Source organism: Symsagittifera roscoffensis, chromosome 1, assembly GCF_963678635.1.
Source record: "Symsagittifera roscoffensis chromosome 1, txSymRosc1.1, whole genome shotgun sequence".
Classification (NCBI taxonomy): Eukaryota; Metazoa; Xenacoelomorpha; order Acoela; family Convolutidae; genus Symsagittifera; species Symsagittifera roscoffensis.
The window spans coordinates 71636987-71656968 of record NC_087062.1 but is presented as its reverse complement, the minus strand read 5'-3'; the positions used below and the strand labels follow the sequence as shown (position 1 = coordinate 71656968).

General features: G+C 37.3%; 1 protein-coding gene across 1 annotated transcript in view; it reads left to right on the top strand.

The window, feature by feature from the left end:
• The window catches only part of LOC134848436 (E3 ubiquitin-protein ligase MIB2-like), a 445218-nt gene that overhangs the window by 112822 nt on the left and 312414 nt on the right, over window positions 1–19982 (top strand). The gene's annotated exons all lie outside the window — the stretch shown is intronic.

Here is a 19982-nt window from a genome sequence, read left to right as displayed (position 1 = left end):
GACAACTACGATGGTTAAATTACAGAAACTTGACAGCGTGGAATCATAACTAAAATGGTGTGAACTTATTTAATCACTATCAGATTCCCCTGTGAAAATGAAAAGGAATGAGAATTAAGCAATAGAAAAAGTTAAAATAAAATACCAAATAAATGAAAACTGTAGTTTTGAGTTTCGGATCGATCTACGTTCGGCCCTCTCCCTGAACTATTAATTTTAGAAACTTTTAGAATAGTTTTGTATAGGCTTCCCATTTTTTCCTTCGTTTATTTTCCCCCTTCTTGTTCTTTGCATGTTGTCTATAGGGGACGCCGTTTGTTGCCTTTTCTTCTGCTGCGCAGATCTCGTGTTCACATTTTCGGTCGCCGTTTTGTAGTCGCTAGGCCCTAGGCCGCTAGTTACTTTTGGGAGGAGGGCAATTTACATGGGCTGAGGGGCGTACAGGGCAAAAGTTTGTTTATCAAAGAAGATTTACCAAAAGCAAAAGGGGAAGATGAAAAACGTCTGATTAATTGAACTTCATTACGGCAACTCATATCTGCACATTGAGGGTATTTTGTAAGAAATTAAATGAAACAAATTCACCTTAAAATGTCATAAAAGTTGCATGGTGGAACTCTAAGCTAGTTTAGCTACCAAAAGACCATAAAACCACTGAATGACAGTTCCAAATTTGGTTAAAAGCTTCTTTATTGATAAGCTTTTATGGAACTATGAAAAGGCTAAACGAGTTACTACACGATACTCCAGAATTATTGTGAAAAAGGTCTTTAATACAACCTATTCAAAATTTCGAATGTTGACGGATTGAATAATCGAAAAACTACTCGAAAATTCTAAAATATAATCTTTTTACCAAAACTAATTTTGAAACATGCCCAGACAATAAAATGAAAAATTATCATCGAAAGAAAACCCACCAAGCGGTAACAAAGCAGAAAATAATGTAGAACAAACCCTATGAATCGAAACAATCGAAAAAAAAATATTTAAAAAACTGATTGAGTCCCCCTCGCCGTCAAAACACACACGCACACAAAAAACTTCTTCACTTGTCAAACGACACAACAAAAGGCCACAAGGCCACTGAGCCGATATAAAATAGGGCGAAATCTAAAACGCCAAAAAAAGGGAAAAAACGAACAAAGTTAAAAAAAGGCATGACTTACAAAAATTTATCAAGTCCCACTCGCCATGGAAACATATACTTATGCATACAAGGCATTTTTTTGCCACAAGACAATCAGGCGACTAAACCGATATATAATAACCCATAGCCGATCAAGCCAAAAAAAAATTGAAAAAAAACAATAAAATGAAAGTTCACCAAACCGAGTTGGTAAAATAACAACCAACAAAAAAAGCTATTTTCGAAAATATCAGTTATTCAAAAAGCTAGCCTGCACAAAATTTATCTGTTGCAAAAAACTAGTTGCTATTAGAGGCTTCTAGGAAAAGAGTCCAGTAAGTCCTGTCGAAAAAGTCATTTATGGGAAAAAGTATAGTCCTCGCTTGCAACAAACTTGCTATCGCAAGTGCAAAAAAAATAATGAAAGAAAACAATTAGGTTTGACAATTGCTGATGTAGAAAAAAAACAGAGAAAACGCTTGTTTTAGAAATTGAATATATAAAAAGCCATAGAAACTCATCAAAACAAAGGTGACAGACAACTACGATGGTTAAATACCAGAAACTTGACAGCGTGGAATCATAACTAAAATGGTGTGAACTTATTTAATCACTATCAGATTCCCCTGTGAAAATGAAAAGGAATGAGAATTAAGCAATAGAAAAAGTTAAAATAAAATACCAAATAAATGAAAACTGTAGTTTTGAGTTTCGGATCGATCTACGTTCGGCCCTCTCCCTGAACTATTAATTTTAGAAATTTTTAGAATAGTTTTGTATAGGCTTCCCATTTTTTCCTTCGTTTATTTTCCCCCTTCTTGTTCTTTGCATGTTGTCTATAGGGGACGCCGTTTGTTGCCTTTTCTTCTGCTGCGCAGATCTCGTGTTCACATTTTCGGTCGCCGTTTTGTAGTCGCTAGGCCCTAGGCCGCTAGTTACTTTCGGGAGGAGGGCAATTTACATGGGCTGAAGGGCGTACAGAGCAAAAGTATGTTTATCAAAGAAGATTTACCAAAAGCAGAAGGGGAAGATGAAAAAAATCTGATTAATTGAACTTCATTACAGCAACTCATATCTGCACATTGAGGGTCTTTTGTAAGAAAGGAAACGAAACAAATTTCGAAAAACTTATTTAATCACTATCGGATTCCCCTATGAAAATGAAAATGAATGAGATTTAAGTAATGGAAAAAGTTAAAGTAAAGTACCATATAATTGAAAACTGAAGTTTTGAGTTTCGGATTGCTCTAAGTTCGGCCCTCTCCCTGAAATATTAGTTTTGGAAAGTTTTAGAATAGTTTTGTATAGGCTTCCCATTTTTTCCTTCGTTTATTTTACCCTTCTTTTTCTTTGAATGTTGTCTATCATAACTGCACCCATCTGGTCAACCGCCTTTCGTTTTCTTCCGCGTCATCTCCATGATCTGATCGAATCCTGGCTTGCATAGAAAATCAACCTTTGCTTCCTCGCTGTTTTTTTCATCCACCTTTAGAATGATTGTTGCCGATGCCGAAGGCTTGCTCTACGTATTTGTCGCTTCCGCCGTTTTTTGCCTTTTCTTCTGCTGCGCAGATCTCGTGTTCACATTTTCGGTCGCGGTTTTGTAGTCGCTAGGCCCTAGGTCGCTAGTTACTTTTGGGAGGAGGGCAATTTAGATGGGCTGAAGGGCGTACAGGGCAAAAGTATGTTTATGAAAGAAGATTTACCAAAAGCAGAAGGGAAAGATGAAAAAAATCTGATTAATTGAACTTCAATACAGCAACTCATATCTGCACATTGAGGGTATTTTGTAAAAAAGGAAACGAAACAAACTTCGAAAAAATTGCAAGATGGAACTCTAAGCTAGTTTAGCTACCGAAAAGACCCTAAAACCACTGAATGACAGCTCCAAATTTGGTTAAAAGCTCCTTTTTTGATAAGTTTTTATGGAACTGTGAACAGGCTAAACGAGTTACTACACGATACTCCAGAATTATTGTGAAAAAGGTCTTTAATACAACCTATTCAAAATTTCGAATGTTGACGGATTGAATAATCGAAAAACTACTCGAAAATTCTAAAATATAATCTTTTTACCAAAACTAATTTTGAAACATGCCCAGACAATAAAATGAAAAATTACCATCGAAAGAAAACCCACCAAGCGGTATCAAAGCAGAAAATAATGTAGAACAAACCCTATGAATCGAAACAATCGAAAAAAAAAATATTTAAAAAACTGATTGAGTCCCCCTCGCCGTCAAAACACACACGCAAACAAAAACTTCTTCACTTGTCAAACAAAACAACAAAAGGCCACAAGGCCACTGAGCCGATATAAAATAGGGCGAAATCTAAAACGTCAAAAAAAGGGGAAAAACGAACAAAATTAAAAAAAGGTATGACTTACAAAAATTTATCAAGTCCCACTCGCCATGGAAACATATACTTATGCACACAAGGCATTTTTTCGCCACAAGACAATCAAGCGACTAAGCCGATATATAATAACCCATAGCCGATCAAGCCGAAAAAAAATGAAAAAAAAACAATAAAATGAAAGTTCACCAAACCGAGTTGGTAAAATAACAACCAACAAAAAAAGCTATTTTCGAAAATAACAGTTATTCAAAAAGCTAGCCTGCAAAAAATTTATCTGTTGCAAAAAAATTAGTTGCTATTAGAGGCTTCTAGGAAAAGAATCCAGTAAGTCCTGTCAAAAAAGTCATTTATGGGAAAAAGTATAGTCCTCGCTTGCAACAAACTTGCTATCGCAAGTGCAAAAAAAATAATGAAGGAAAAGAATTAGGTTTGACAATTGCTGATGTAGAAAAAAAACAGAGAAAACGCTTGTTTTAAAAATTGAATATATAAAAAGCCATAGAAACTCATCAAAACAAAGGTGACAGACAACTACGATGGTTAAATACCAGAAACTTGACAGCGTGGAATCATAACTAAAATGGTGTGAACTTATTTAATCACTATCAGATTCCCCTGTGAAAATGAAAAGGAATGAGAATTAAGCAATAGAAAAAGTTAAAATAAAATACCAAATAAATGAAAACTGTAGTTTTGAGTTTCGGATCGATCTACGTTCGGCCCTCTCCCTGAACTATTAATTTTAGAAACTTTTAGAATAGTTTTGTATAGGCTTCCCATTTTTTCCTTCGTTTATTTTCCCCCTTCTTGTTCTTTGCATGTTGTCTATAGGGGACGCCGTTTGTTGCCTTTTCTTCTGCTGCGCAGATCTCGTGTTCACATTTTCGGTCGCCGTTTTGTAGTCGCTAGGCCCTAGGCCGCTAGTTACTTTTGGGAGGAGGGCAATTTACATGGGCTGAAGGGCGTACAGAGCAAAAGTATGTTTATCAAAGAAGATTTACCAAAAGCAGAAGGGGAAGATGAAAAAAATCTGATTAATTGAACTTAATTACAGCAACTCAAATCTGCATATTGAGGGTCTTTTCAAAAAAAAGGAAACGAAACAAATTTCGAAAAAATTGCAAGATGGAACTCTAAGCTAGTTTAGCTACCGAAAAGACCCTAAAACCACTGAATGACAGCTCCAAATTTGGTTAAAAGCTCCTTTATTGATAAGTTTTTATGGAACTGTGAACAGGCTAAACGAGTAACTACACGATACTCCAGAATTATTGTGAAAAAGGTCTTTAATACAACCTATTCAAAATTTCGAATGTTGACGGATTGAATAATCGAAAAACTACTCGAAAATTCTAAAATATAATCTTTTTACCAAAACTAATTTTGAAACATGCCCAGACAATAAAATGAAAAATTACCATCGAAAGAAAACCCACCAAGCGGTATCAAAGCAGAAAATAATGTAGAACAAACCCTATGAATCGAAACAATCGAAAAAAAAAATATTTAAAAAACTGATTGAGTCCCCCTCGCCGTCAAAACACACACGCAAACAAAAACTTCTTCACTTGTCAAACAAAACAACAAAAGGCCACAAGGCCACTGAGCCGATATAAAATAGGGCGAAATCTAAAACGTCAAAAAAAGGGGAAAAACGAACAAAATTAAAAAAAGGTATGACTTACAAAAATTTATCAAGTCCCACTCGCCATGGAAACATATACTTATGCACACAAGGCATTTTTTCGCCACAAGACAATCAAGCGACTAAGCCGATATATAATAACCCATAGCCGATCAAGCCGAAAAAAAATGAAAAAAAAACAATAAAATGAAAGTTCACCAAACCGAGTTGGTAAAATAACAACCAACAAAAAAAGCTATTTTCGAAAATAACAGTTATTCAAAAAGCTAGCCTGCAAAAAATTTATCTGTTGCAAAAAAATTAGTTGCTATTAGAGGCTTCTAGGAAAAGAATCCAGTAAGTTCTGTCAAAAAAATCATTTATGGGAAAAAGTATAGTCCTCGCTTGCAACAAACTTGCTATCGCAAGTGCAAAAAAAATAATGAAGGAAAAGAATTAGGTTTGACAATTGCTGATGTAGAAAAAAAAACAGAGAAAACGCTTGTTTTAAAAATTGAATATATAAAAAGCCATAGAAACTCATTAAAACAAAGGTGACAGACAACTACGATGGTTAAATACCAGTAGGCCCCAGAAACTTGACAGCGTGGAATCATAACTAAAATGGTGTGAACTTATTTAATCACTATCAGATTCCCCTGTGAAAATGAAAACGAATGAGATTTAAATATTAGAAAAAGTTTAAATAAAATACCAAATAAATGAAAACTGTAGTTTTGAGTTTCGGATCGCTCCCTGAACTATTAATTTTAGAAAGTTTTAGAATAGTTTTGTATAGGCTTCCCATTCTTTCCTTCGTTTTTTTCCCCCTTCTTGTTCTTTGCATGTTGTCTATAGGGGACGCCGTTTGTTGCCTTTTCTTCTGCTGCGCAGATCTTGTGTTCACATTTTCGGTCGCCGTTTTGTAGTCGCTAGGCCCTAGGCCGCTTGTTACTTTTGGGAGGAGGGCAATTTACATGGGCTGAAGGGCGTACAGAGCAAAAGTATGTTTATCAAAGAAGATTTGCCAAAAGCAGAAGGGGAAGATGAAAAAAATCTGATTAATTGAACTTCCTTACAGCAACTCATATCTACATATTGAGGGTCTTTTGTAAAAAAGGAAACGAAACAAATTTCGAAAAAATTGCAAGATGGAACTCTAAGTTAGTTTAGCTACCAAAAAGACCCTAAAACCACTGAATGACAGCTCCAAGTTTGGTTAAAAGCCCCTTTATTGATAAGCTTTTATGGAACTGTGAACAGGCTAAACGAGTAACTACACGATACTCCAGAATTATTGTGAAAAAGGTCTTTAATACAACCTATTCAAAATTTTGAATGTTGACGGATTCAATAATCGAAAAACTACTCGAACATTAGAAAATATAGTCTATTTAACAAAAATAAATTTGAAACATGACAAGACAATAAAATGAAAAAATACCATCAAAAGAAAACCCACCAAGCGGTAACAAAGATGAAAATGTTAAAAACTCTTAGGACAACAAAATCACTGTCCTGAATTTGAAAAATATATTAATTTTCCAATCAAATAGCACAAATTAAATTTAGTAAATCGAAACAATATTCAGCCGCAACCAAAAAAACGAAAAAAAAAAGAAAACAAGAATACCCGGTTGCTGCACATATAGCACATTATAATCCGACCCTCATTCGTAAACGATTGTTTCTACTTTCTTCAATTAGTTTCGCTTGTCGAGCGTGGTGAGACAACTACCCAAATGTGTAGAACGTTAGTAACTCAGGCAACAATTGTCTCCAAAAAATGAATAATTTTTTCCGTTTTTTTGCAGTAATCTTTTTTTGGCGAGAAACCGCTAAATCAAGCTTCCAAAACTAGTCTTTGTTCGTAAAGTCATATTTATTAGCCTAATCGATCAATTTTACCTCGCTCGAAATAAGACAAAAATTCAAAAAAAAAACAGAGATGTAAAATTTCAACACAGGGATAATTTTTTGACATTTCTATTGTAGCACAAATCCTATGAATTGAAACAATCGAAAAAATTGTAAAAAAAAAACAGGTTGAGTCCCCCTCGCCGTCAAAACACACGCACAAAAAAACTTCTTCACTTGTCAAACGACACAACAAGAGGCCACGAGGCCACTAAGACGATATAACATAGGGCGAAATCCAAAACGGAAAATAAACCAACAAAATCAAAAAAAAGGCATACGACTCACAAAAAATTATTACGTTCCACTCGCCATGGAAACAATTACTCATGCACAAAAGGCATTTTTTCTGCCACAAGACAATCAGGCGACTAAGCCGATAAATAAAAGCCCACAACCGATCAAGCCGAAAAAAAAATTGAAAAAAAAACAGAAAAACGCTTGTTTTAAAAAATGAATATATAAAAAGCCATAGAAACCCATCAAAACAAAGGTGACAGACAACTACGATGGTTTAATACCAGAAGGCCCCAGAAACTTGACAGCGTGGAATCTTAACTAAAATGGTGTGAACTTATTTAATCACTATCGGATTCCCCTGTGAAAATGAAAATGAATGAGATTTAAGTAATGGAAAAAGTTAAAGTAAAATACCAAATAATTGAAAACTGAAGTTTTGAGTTTCGGATCGCTCTACGTTCGGCCCTTTCCCTGAACTATTAATTTTAGAAAGTTTTAGAAAAGTTTTTTTTAGGCTTCCCATTTTTTCCTTCGTTTATTTTCCCCTTCCTGTTCTTTGAATGTTGTCTATCATAACTGCGCCCATCTGGTCTGCGGCCGTTCGTTTTCTTCCGCATCATCTTGATGATATTTCGTCTTGTGATCTGACCGATTCCTAGCTTGCATAGAAAATCAACCTTTGCTTCCTTGCTGTTCGTTCCACCCACCTTTGGAATGGTTGTTGCCAATGCCGGAGGCTTGCTCTACATATTCGTTGGTTCCGCCGTTTGTTGCCTTTTCTTCTGCTCTGCATTTTTCGTGTTCACATTTTCCGTTGCCGTTTTGTAGTCGCTAGGCCGTACCCTTCCGGCCTCGTTGGCCGTTTCCGTTTGCTTCGCTCTTCGATCGCTCGTATCTCGACTCCTAGATGAGCTCTCTCTCTCTCTCTCTCTCTCTCTCTCTCTCTTTCTCTCTGTCTCTCTCTCTACGGTCGCTTTTTTGCCGAGAGTGGCATATCGTCGTCTTCATCTGATTCCGATTCGTTCTCTGGATTATTCTACCCTGCCTTACTCTTCTACCCTTCAGTGCTGGGGGACTGCTCTTTGGGGCAACTTGGTCCGTCGTGAGGGTGCCTGCTTGGAGGCCGCTATTTTCCCTTGCCCGTACTTTGGTCTATGTGAAGTGTTGATGGCCCTGGAGGCTCTTTTTAGGCGCCGTTAGTTTTCTTGCTCGTGACCACGCCAGGTTTCCTAAGTACACTACCGTTACTCATACACACCGTTAGAGCGCTTTGCGCTTCGATTTTAATTTTCAACAGTTTATACCTGTTGAGATTTCGCTCTCCGCTCTGCTGGAAAATGAGCTCCGTTGGCGCTGTAGTGGCCGATGTCCCCTTCTTGATTCTTCATGATGCTTCTCCGACCTAGTTGGTCGTCAGTTAGTCGGGTTGTATGATATCTATGTTTGAGCTCGTACTCTGTATCAGACTGGACCCCCCAGTTGTTGTCCGCCGGATGTGGCAATCTCTGTGCAGGGTCTCTTTCACCTAAGAAAGCTTTTCCGAAAGATACAGATATTTGAAAAGCTAACCTGCGTAAAGTTTGTCTGTTGCATTAAGTTAGTTGGTAAGTGAGGCTCTTAGGAAATACTTTCCGTTAGTTCTGTAAAAAAATCATTTAACTGGAAAAAGTACAGTGCTGGGTTGCAACACACTTGCTATCAAAAATGCAAAAAAACTGTAATTGAAAACAGTCATTAGGGTGAACAATTGTTGATATAAAAAAAAACATACCAAAATGTTTATTTTATTTAAAAATTACAGAAAAACCATGAAAACAGCCGGAAAACCTGGTTTTTATTAGGAAAGAGATAGTCGCAATGATAGTTTTAGAGTATACACCGATAAATTGTATAAAAATGGTAGATCAGAAGGTTGGTCGGAGACAATGAAACAGAGGTCAACCAAAGGTGACGCACAACTCCGGAGATTGAATACCAGTAGGCACCAGAATCTTGACAGCGTAGAATCATAACTAAAATGGCGTGAACTTATTTAATCACTATCACCTTCCCGCGTGGAAAAGAAAATGATTGAGATTTAAGTAATGGAAAAAGATAAAGTCAAAAAGAACAAATTATTCAAACTGAAGTTTTGAGTTTCGGATCGCTCTACTTTCGGCCCTCTCCCTGAACTATTAATTTTGGAAAGTTTTAGAATAGTTTTGTATAGGCTTCCCATTTTTTCCTTGGTTTATTTTCCCTTTCCTGTTTTTTGAATGTTGTCTATCATAACTGCGCTCATCTGGTCAGCCGCAGTGCGTTTTCTTCCGCGTCATCTTGATGATGTTTCGTCTTGTGATCTGACCGACTCCTGGCTTGCATAGAAAATCAACCTTTTCTTACTCGCTGTTTTCTCCATCCACCTTTGGAATGGTTGTTGCCAATACCGAAGGCTTGCTCAACGTATTCGTCGCTTCCGCCGTTTGTTGCCTTTTCTTCTGCTCCGCAGATCTCGTGTTCACATCTATCTTTGATATCGTACTCGGTAACAGACTGAAATGCACAATTTGTGTCCGCCAGATGAGGCATTCTCTGCGCATCAGGCTCTCTTTTGTCTAAGAAAGAATTTTTAGATTGTACAACGTTTGCCCAGTTTAAGCTTCGTAGTGATGGCTTTTTTGTGAGAGTTCTTAAATTTTGTTGGCCTCCCGTCCATGATGGCCGAATGACGTGATTTTGAGGTTCGCATTACTTAGTGCTCCGAGGGCATTCTCAAGCTTTTTCTGCAAAAGTCCCTTTTTTCCGTCACGACCATGAGTTAACACTGAGTTCTTTAAACTTCTGATTGTTCGTTCCTCTCAACCTGTCCATCGATGGTCTTTCACAAGCGGTTGGATGATTTAGATTCCTTCTTATCGCAAAAATTTCCTCGGACCTTAAATTGGTACCTTGGTCTATGTTAATTTGTCGAGGTATACCGCACGTTTTTATATATGTTTTCAGGAATTTAAGTATCTTTTCCGAGTGGTTTGATCCGCGGAACATAACCAATGTCCATCTTGAAAATCGATCAGCTGCTACTGTGACATACTTTTTTACTCGTATAAGTACTTTGGTGGTCCCCAAAAACCTAATTGTACTGATTATTTTGGTCCCCTGATTCCGGTAGTTTCTCTGAATCTCCTTTGGGGCACATAGTTTTCGTCTTTTTACCGGCTTTAATGCATTCCTGCCGGTTGTGCCTGATTGCGGCAAGGCTACCATAAAAGTACGGATAGCTACCTTAAATTCGAAGAGAATTAAGCGAGCAAGCCATTGCGCAAGCCAGCTGAACATAGTTTTTATTCTTTTTAGTGTTGCCGTTTAGTTATGAAACCAGCGCTTTGTGGTCTGCTTAGATTGAAAATTTTCTTCCCAACACACATTTCCGAAAATTTTGTTCCCTCCCCCATACAACCGCTAGCAATCTAAGTCATTTTTTGGGTTTTTTTCCGCCGTCGTTTAGGTACCAAAATTTTGATACCAAAAATGGATCTGCAGACTTCGGAACCTAAATGTTCGAGTACTGCTCCATGTCCATTGTGACTTGCGTCGCAAACCGTCCCGATCACAATATACGTCAAAATGCCTTAGTTCGACTATTTTAGCGACTTGTTATTTCATTCGAATGCCTTGACACTTTTGTGTCGATTTGTACTCATTTGCTAAATTAATAGGGTCCTAAGGGCGCAGATGATTCGGTGAGCGCTGGTAAACTTTTGTGCAGAATATGAAAGAAGACCATAAAAAAATTAGGCTGCGAAAAGTAAAAGAGGTTTTTAGGTTTCGATCGGTTCCGTTTTTGCGTTAATGGGGTTATTCCATTCGAAGTTATCCTGTGGACTAATCATTCGGGTTCTCGCTATGAAAAATAACACTTGTTTTGTTTTAGCGACATGTTTTATTTGCCTAGTTTTTTTAGTGTATTTTCTACCGTACCAATGTGTTCTACTTCCCTACCTTTTCTAACAACTAAGATGTCATCAATGAAAGCGTGTTTCTGTGGAAACTCCGAGAGTATCGCGTTTATTACCCTTTGAATTTCTGCAGGCATTGTCGTTAGGCCAAAAAAGTCCGTTTTTTAAATCTGTAGTTACCGGTTGATCCCTCCGACCGCTTAAAAATTACACTTTACCTTTATTTCCGGGCTGAGTGGTAGTTGGTCAGAGGCTTACCTTAGGTCCAACGTAGAAAAATATACGTTCCCTGTTTTTCTTTCGCTTATTGTTTGCCCTACCGTGTTCACAAATTCTTCGATGTACGGCGTTTGATATTTCTTTTAAGGCACCTGTTAGCTTAAATTCCCTGATTATTTTAATAGTTTCACTGTCCCACCTTTTTTACTGTTTTTATTATCGGTGAATCGAAGTACTTATTTGAGCAATCTTCGAAATTTTCTGTATCTCCTTGTTTAAGTAATACGGCAATTTTTTCATCGATTTTGTCTTGCAGTGTTTTGGGAACTTTCCCTTTTTGTTGTATAGGCATTATTTTTTCAAAAAACTCAGCTTTTACTCTATAGTTCATATTTTTTCCGACCCGATCCGATATTAACGTCTGCTATGCCTCTAATCTGTTAATTTTGTCAACAGTCTCCGCTAGCGCAGTAATTTAAGCTACAGTAAGCTTAATTTCGTGGTAGAAATTTTTCGGATTAGTTCCAGGTTTATTCACAAATCCCCTTCGAAATCAGTTAAACCAAAGTTCCCACAGTATGGGCGGTTATGTTAGTTTCGAAGGCCAAAACGACGTGACTCCAAAAGTTTTTTTCTCCCAATATGGCTTGCTGGCTACGCCAGGTTAAGTAATAGTAAATTTAACTGTAAATTTCAGAGTTCAGAATAAAGAACGGTATAGATTTTATATATTGAGGCTAGTCGGAGACAATGAAATAGAGGTCAAACAAAGATGACAGACAACTCCGAAAAATAAAAAAAAAAACCAGTTAGCATCAGAAACTTGACAGCGTGTGATCAGCCCTAAAATGGCGTGAACTAATTTAATCGCTAACACACTAAATTATGAATGAATTTTTGAAGGACTTTTTATAAGCCTTTTTTGTGATAGAAACTTGAACTTTACTTTCTCAGTCTCTAAATTATACAAACAAGCCTATGCAAAAATTTGTTTTCATCCATGAAGAAAAAAACGCAGTGAGACTTCATTGTAAATCAGAAAACAAGGCCGGAGTAGATCTTGGAGCTCATTTTTTTCCTAGACATATCATACCGATCTACTGAATTTGGCGAGTAAAAAGAACTTTTTTAGTATCCAATATCAACCTAAATTCTAGAAAATTTAATCAGATTTGTGCAGCATAGAATGTTCAAGTTTTGATAACTATTTCAAATCATAAGGAGCACTTTATGTATGCCATATTCTTCCGACGAGGTTGGAAGCTGTAAAGACCATTCTAATTATTTTGGATTTTCATGAATTTCCGATGCTTAAAAATTTTTGATAGGCAATCTTCTTCCTACGAGGGTGGATGCCGGAAAGAGCTTTCTTGTTATTTCGAAGTTTTATTATGATCCGATGCATCAGAGAGTTTGGGAGGAGGGCAATTTACATGGGCTGGAGGGTGTACAGGACAAAAGTTTTTTTATCAATGAAAATCTTCTACAAGTAGATCAAAAGAGATTAATTGAACTTCATTACAGCAACTCATCTCTGCACATTGAAGATATTTTGCAAGTAAGGAAATGAAACGAATTCATCTTTAAAAGTCGGAAAAGTTGCATGGTTGAACTCTAGGCTAGTTTAGCTGCCAAAGAAACCAAAAAACCACTAAATGACAATTCCAAATATGGTTAAGAGCTCATGTATTAGTATGTTTTTTGGAACTATGAAAATTTGAAACGAATTGTTAAACGATACTCCAGAACTTTTGTGAATAAGGTCTTAAGTTCAACCTCATCAAGTTTTCGAGTGTTGACGGCTTGAATAATCGAAAAACTACACAGCGCACACAAAAATTTCTTCAACTGTCAAACGGCACAACAAGAGGCCACGAGGCCACTGAGCCGATATATTATAGGGACAAATCTAAAAAAGGAAAAAAAGGAACAAAATCGGAGAAGGCAAAAAACTTTTAAAAATTTATTAAGTCCCCTTCGCTATTGAAACAAACACACATGCAAGAAATTGAGGCCACTAAATAAAAATTTTGTAGCCCGAAGCCGATTAGGCCAAAAAAATAGAAGAGAAAACAGAAATGTAAGTTTTACTAATCGAGTTGGTAAAATCACAACCAACATAAAAAGCTATTTTCGAATAAGACAGATATATAAAATGCGACACAATTTTTGCTTGTTACAATAAACTTGTAGCTAACAGAGGCTTATAGGAAATGAGTTCAGTAAGTCCTGTGAAAAAAGTCATTTACGGGAAAAAGTATAGTACTTGGTTGCAATACACTTGCTGTCGCAAAAGTAACAAACAGTGAATGAAAACATTTAATTTTAACAATTGTTGAAAAAGAAAAAAACATAGGAAACGTTTGTTTTTTAAAGAGAGAAACATACAAAAAAACCATTGAAACAGCTAGCAAACCTGATTTTTTTTATTGTTGAAGTCAAAACTTCCTTAGATTAAATCTTCACGATCTTGCGATAGAGGTTGATAAGTTAAGGTATAAACCTTTGATTATTGCACTGTGACTATTATGGCATCAAAAGTCAGTACGCTCAACCTTAACCAGTCATTTTCTCTCGCAAGGGAAATAAATTATAGGCTTACTTTTAGTTCTTTTTGAATCACCCAAAGGTAATAAATTGAACTTTGCTCTGAACGCTGAAGATTGCATGAAACTTTTCAGACGCTGCATAATTTTTTTTTTTTTCAAATGTAAAATTGCAAAAACACAACTTTCTGGGTCTTCCTGGGGCAGCAACTGCAAGTGAGCGAGTCTGAAGCCCCGGAGGAAATACGAAGATTGTACGACGAGAGAGCTTTTTGGCCAAAAGGCTTTGTAAACTTTTGTTTCTTCATGAAAAGTTGTCATTTTTGTAAATTGTTCTAGGCAATGCAATTTTTTGCTCTAAACTTTAAAAAATCGAACCGAAATTAGTAAAAACTGAACCGAACCCAACCAAAATTGTTTTTGAGCCAACCGCTCTTCCCTAGTTATTGTCGTAAGGGTTGAAGGTAACAAAAGTCTGCATCACTTCAAAAGCGGAAAAAAAAACGTTTCTATGTAGAACATTCAACCTGTTTTTTTCTAAGCTATCTGAAAAAAAAAATTTTCAGAATAAGTATTTTCAACTGGACTTGATCCGGAAAAAAATTGATACTAATTTAAATTGACATAGTTTGTAAAAGTTTGACTTTAAGCTTGTGTTTTTAACCCTTGGGTGTTCCAAATTTCGTTGATAAATCTGGGGTAATACTGATTGCTGATGACACTACAACGCGCCACGCAGAAGAAAAATCAATACGATCATTTTAAATGCACTTAAAAAAATTGGTTAACCAGGGATATCTCGCGTATGAACCCTGATCAAATTCATATACTGAACTTTGGAAGAAATTTCCTAAAAACATATTTTGTGTTTGGTGGTGCAGTTCAGATAATAAATATATGTAAATAACTACGTATTTAAATTGTTTCAAACATTTCTTTCATATCACGTACTGACCATGAGCGTAAGAAATTATCTTTGCACGATTCTATATGCAGTTTTACAAATACTTATTCAAGAAAACTGGGACGTTTGTGCTATTGTTTTTGCGGAATTGGACATTATTATTTTAAGGTGGCTTCGATAAGCCAACCAGAACCAGCACTTCTGACCCGTACCCATATCCTAGCCAGGATGATCTACGCTATATTTCATCCCCCATATCTTTCTAGTGAAAATTTAGACCATGTAGACTGTTCGTTTTGCTTTTCTAATTATAGAAACGAAGCTTGATGTCGAACATACAGCGAGAGCTTAAGGATCATGTCGTATAAGTTTCAGTGGGAAGGCAGTCAGAGTTCGACTATAGGTCATTCTGGCCAGGTATTTTTGGTCGAGCTTTGATGTGTGTTCGATCCACCTCGGTCGAAACACGTCGCAAAACTCAATACAAGTATGGCTTGTCGAGTACGGCGCACTCTGGATAGTTCCCAGCGCTTACTGCACATTGTCAATGGCCAATTTCTCCAATGACCGCGAGTTTGTATGTAGTCTTCTCCAGCGAATACTTTCTTAGGTAGTAGCTAAGGAGATTGGTTGTCGAGATGCAAAACAGAAGAGACAAAATATCAGAAAACTAGAGGACAGAAAATCCTTTTTCGGCTTGAAAATCATGCATATCTATAGTGACTCTGTTCCTCCTCCGTACTGCAGCCGTTTTGTTGCTGATAAAGGCTCTCAACCATCGATATACATCCGGGAAAGCCAAACTTGCTCCTGTTATATGGCGATTGCTATCACAAAAATATGATTTCCATAAAACAATTTTGTAATTGAAAAAAAATTCTATCTGAACATTTTTTTCGTATCCGCTACTTAATGAGGTATAAATGATTAGAATTAAGACACCCCCTCAAATTTGATGCTTGTATATGGGTGAAAGTAACCTCATTGTTATATGTTGAGATAAAACGTAAGATATTCAACTTGAATTTAACACAACACCAGCGCCAATGGCGGTATGTGATGGTCATGCTAACTATAAAAATGACCTTGGCATTACCAATTAATTACGTAATAACATAATATAAACACATAGTCTCCACTACACTACTTCTTCGACAATTTGACAAAATATAAAATGTTTATCAATTTTACTGCGGCAAAGTTATTTAGCTTCAAAGTTCGGCTTAGTTTGGGTCTTTAGAACCTTTGGTACTATACGACGAAACTAATCTCTCTTATCTTCTGCTTTTCGGAGGAAAAAAAGTTATATAGAAGTTTTCCAGCTTCTCCACAATTTGCCATTGATTTTCTTCCGTCATGCTGATAGCAGAAAAATTGTCGACTATGTCCAATTCATCGGTTGTCTTTGGACCACTAGACTCGCCACTGATATTGGCTAATTCCGCTGTTTGAATGATAACATCAGTTACCATAGGGCGACGAGACTCGTCACTGGTATTGGTCATATTTTCGGTTTCAACGATAACGTTTTTCCGATCCTCAGGTGTAGTCTCTTTGCTAGGATACTATATTCACCGTTTGTTGCTCGGCTAATATCGCACTCGTAGAAAACTGTTCGCCCAGGAAATTGGGCGGCTTGCATTCTCTTAACGGTCTAGTGTGGTGTCGTAATAGCGGTTTTGGTGTCCTAATCGGATTGCTTGTGGTCAGGATACCGGCCTCCTGGGCCCTTGGCTGAATACTGGAAGATTGAACCTTGACAACCTCCGGCGTTGACGGCGTCGTCTCAACCCCTCTATCGAATTTCTTGGAGATGACCTCTGCAGCATTTCCATATCAGTCGAGCCATGCTCCTTAATTTGAATGTCTCCTACATCTTCTACGTCTTCGTCAGATAGCAACACAGTTGGGCTATCTGTTGTAACTTGTCCAGCACTCTGCGTTTTGTCGAAATCTATCCTAACGGCACTGTTTTCTTATGAACCCGAATATGCGAAAATTTTCTCAACCCTTGGTATTCGGGGCTCAGATTGGGAAACTCTAATTACCCGACTGGGTTAGGTATTTCGTTAGCTGGTGAGGTCTTATCTGGTTATTGTATCGCGTCGGTTTGCCAACCAAAGTTGACTTTATTGGCGTAAGGCCATCAGATGAGCTATAGATGACGATGGGATTTTGGGCCGTACCACTAATTCGTATGAATTCCTCATCATCGTACATCTTCTCCTGGGTCCCATGTATTGCTTCCTGGTGCATTTGGCGTCGTTGATTGAGCGGAATCATCTGGTCTCCAAACATCCGACCGATTTTTGCCTACATTTATCGAAAGGTCGTTTTTATGGACAACTTTCTCCAGATCCAGAGTAACCGTATGCTCAATTCGTTCGCACACTCCCAAATTTGAGTTGTAGTCTGCCGGAGTGTAGTCTAGCATAATCCGATTGGGAAAAAATTCTTGTTTTTATCTAGGAAAAACAAAATAGTTTTCCAGAACAGGTTACTTGACGAGGCATCGCGTGCAATCGTACGCCAGACCGGGTTGAATTTTCTATCAAACTGAGCCTCGAACGGAAAACAACCTAAAAAGATTGATGTGTTGTAGTTCGCATGAGACACAGAACTCTATTTAAACTAAATTTCAAGAGTGGTCTTGGCTGCTGACCCGAGCATGCCATTAGCCGTTCCCTCAGTGTGCGGATCAACCTTTTCATCAATCCAGTGGCCATGTGTTGACCCCCGGGAGCACAAAAATTTCTTAAACGAATTCTAGTACAGTTTTCGCCGATGGATTTGGAAGCAAATCCCGTCCCTTGCTTGGTATTGCATGTAAGGCAATATAGTTTTACAGAAACTGCTGGATTACTTTAGCAGTCGTTCTTACCGTTATCTGAACCGACGAAGATTTCGAGATCATATCGATGCACGTAAGTAGGTACTCGCTTGTGCAAGGTGCAAGTCGCGGGCAGTGGGCCGAGAAACTTTTATTGTATTTACTTATTCGGTTCTTCCAATGTATCTATTTTTGTTATATCGTTTTCCGGAAAGATTGGTTTTAAGTTTTTTTCAGGTTTCATGCAATCGGTACAATTGACTGCCGTTAACTTTATCTGCAGGTTCGTGTGCAGCCACTAGAAAAAATATCTTTCCACGTCCGTTATCTTAAACATTCACGAACTTCCTTCGTGACAACGCATCATAGCGGAGCTCTCAACTGTAGCGGCAACACCACTCGGTCTTCGAAGAACGATATATCTTTTGAGGTATGTAACTTATCAGCATGGTGTGCAAAGTAAGGGCCTAGATTTTTAATATCATCGGGATTATACGTTTTTAACGCTTCAAACACACAATTTTAAATCTCGTTCGCGATGAAGTCAGCGTCAAAAAATTTGGGTCAATCAAACAAAATGGTCGGAAACATAACCTGAGGGATATTGTAAGTTTCAGCCGACGGCTGGCAAAAATAATTGTTGCCATGAACATTGATTGAAAGTTTTTCACGGGCCTCACACCCTTGGCTGGCTAGGAGCTGACTAGGAGAAGAGTTTTGGATCATTTTTAAAGGATTTAATAACTCACAACTCCGGCAGTGTTTATTTCGCTTTAATTTGCAACACAAACTTTGAGCAAATGACAGTTTTAAAACGTGTAAATTAGTTTTTTCGCTGCACACTCCTTCCGATGACCTAATGCTTGTTCTGGTTTTGTTCTGGTCATTACTTCATTCCGGCTGTTCAATTCAGAACTGCTTGCACTAGCCGACGGTTCAACTCGTAGATGCCGAGACGAGTAATCGACGAGCCCCACATTCTTCCCTGGAATGTGATCTTTCGTAGTCAAATGGCAATAAACGATCGACCTATCTTACTAATCGAGTTTGTGTAGCTTTTGTATTCTTTTCCTCTGACAAACAATTTAGCAACGCTTTATGTAGCGTTATGATCTTAAACGGAGCCCCAAACAGTTAATTGTTAAAGTGAGTTACCGCCTAAACGACAGCTTAACGTTCCAATTCGTTTATGCTATATTTCAATTCGGCCTCATTCAGAAATCTCGATGCGTACAATACTGGTTTCCAACCCTCAGCGTGTAATTGTTCTAGGGCCGCGTTATCTTCAGTTCCTGCTATTTCATCCAGCATGGGATAAAGTTTTTTTCCGCCATTAGATCTTCCAGGTCTATCTCATCTTTTGCAATTACTACAAATAGGAAGCGTTGGATCCAATTTTCCCACAGTACCGGGGGTTTCTTCGATGAATTGTGTCGCTTAATTCACAGTAGCTTGATTATAATGCTGACTGCGCCGCGTGGAAGAACCGCGTTATTATATGTTAAGACAAAATGTAAGATAATCAACTTTAGTTTAACTCAACACCAGCTCCAATGCGGTATAAGAAGGTCTTGCAAACTATAACAATGACCGTGGCTTTACTGTTCAATTACGTAATAATATAATATAAGTATGTCCACTACAATATGCTTTATATGGTTTGAAATTTGTATTATGCTTCAGTATTGAATCTTTTCACGTTTCAATAGGATGCTAACTTGAATCTTTCTCATCGGCAAAACTTTAAATCAAATGCCCCAGCCAATAAATCAAGTTGAAGATTTTCTGTACTTTTTGCCAGGATTGCACTTTTTAAAACAGTGTCATTTTAAAAAAAAGTTTTAAAACAAGACTTTTTTTTGCTTTGCTCTCTGTTTTAAAACATCTGAACGGAAACATGTCAGCCGCACTAAAATTGTTTATTTTGGCCGGCAAAAGTAAAGCTTGCAGCTAACTTCCCTTGATTTCACTTTTCACTAGATATGTGAGGACAGCTAGGGGTAAAGGTCCAGGGAGTCCCTCATGTTCAAAGATAGGTAATAGAACATCCGGTCTTCCAGATTTGTATTAACATTGGATATAGAATCTAAAAAGCATTAGGCTAGGGAATAGAATTGGTAAGGTTTCAGTATTCGTGTCATTGTTAAAGAATGGCAACAAAACTGGTATTTTTTTTTCGTTTTTGTTTAGAAATCTCCATTTTTTGCAAAAAAAAACATTTTAGCGCGCGTTATTTAGTTAAGTAAAAATCATTGGTGTATTACGTTTTGATTTTAA